Here is a 412-nt window from a genome sequence, read left to right as displayed (position 1 = left end):
AACATCGATGAGAGAGAAACATCGATCAGCTGCCTCCTGCACACTCCCCACTGGGGATGTGCCCACAACCCATGTACATGCCCTTGACCGGAATCGAACCTGGGACCTTTCAGTCCGCAAGCCGACGCTCAATCACTGAGCCAAACCGGTTTCGGCCAGTTATCCTTTTTTTAGAAGTAGTTTTTATATAATTTACTTTCTAAAATAGTCATTTGATTTAAAGCATGAAGCATTTTTCTCCAGAAGAAATTTTATTCTATGATTTTAACTGTGTTTTATCAAGAGAAGAATGAGTTTCTGGTGGCTTTTTTTTCTCTCTTTACTCAAATTTCTTCTACACAAGCCACTAATGTTACTTATCAACATTGTAAGAAACTGGAGTTATTTTCACTGGGCATCTCTTAGCACGGCA

The 412-nt window shown here is 39.8% G+C and overlaps 1 protein-coding gene across 2 annotated transcripts in view; it reads left to right on the top strand.

Annotated features, from left to right (window-relative positions):
- The window catches only part of NFXL1 (nuclear transcription factor, X-box binding-like 1), a 37552-nt gene that overhangs the window by 34563 nt on the left and 2577 nt on the right, over positions 1 to 412 (top strand). The window lies entirely within an intron of this gene.

The sequence above is a fragment of the Myotis davidii genome, unplaced genomic scaffold, assembly GCF_000327345.1.
Source record: "Myotis davidii unplaced genomic scaffold, ASM32734v1 scaffold455, whole genome shotgun sequence".
In the NCBI taxonomy this organism is placed as follows: domain Eukaryota; kingdom Metazoa; phylum Chordata; class Mammalia; order Chiroptera; family Vespertilionidae; genus Myotis; species Myotis davidii.
This window is presented reverse-complemented; position numbering and strand designations above follow the sequence as displayed.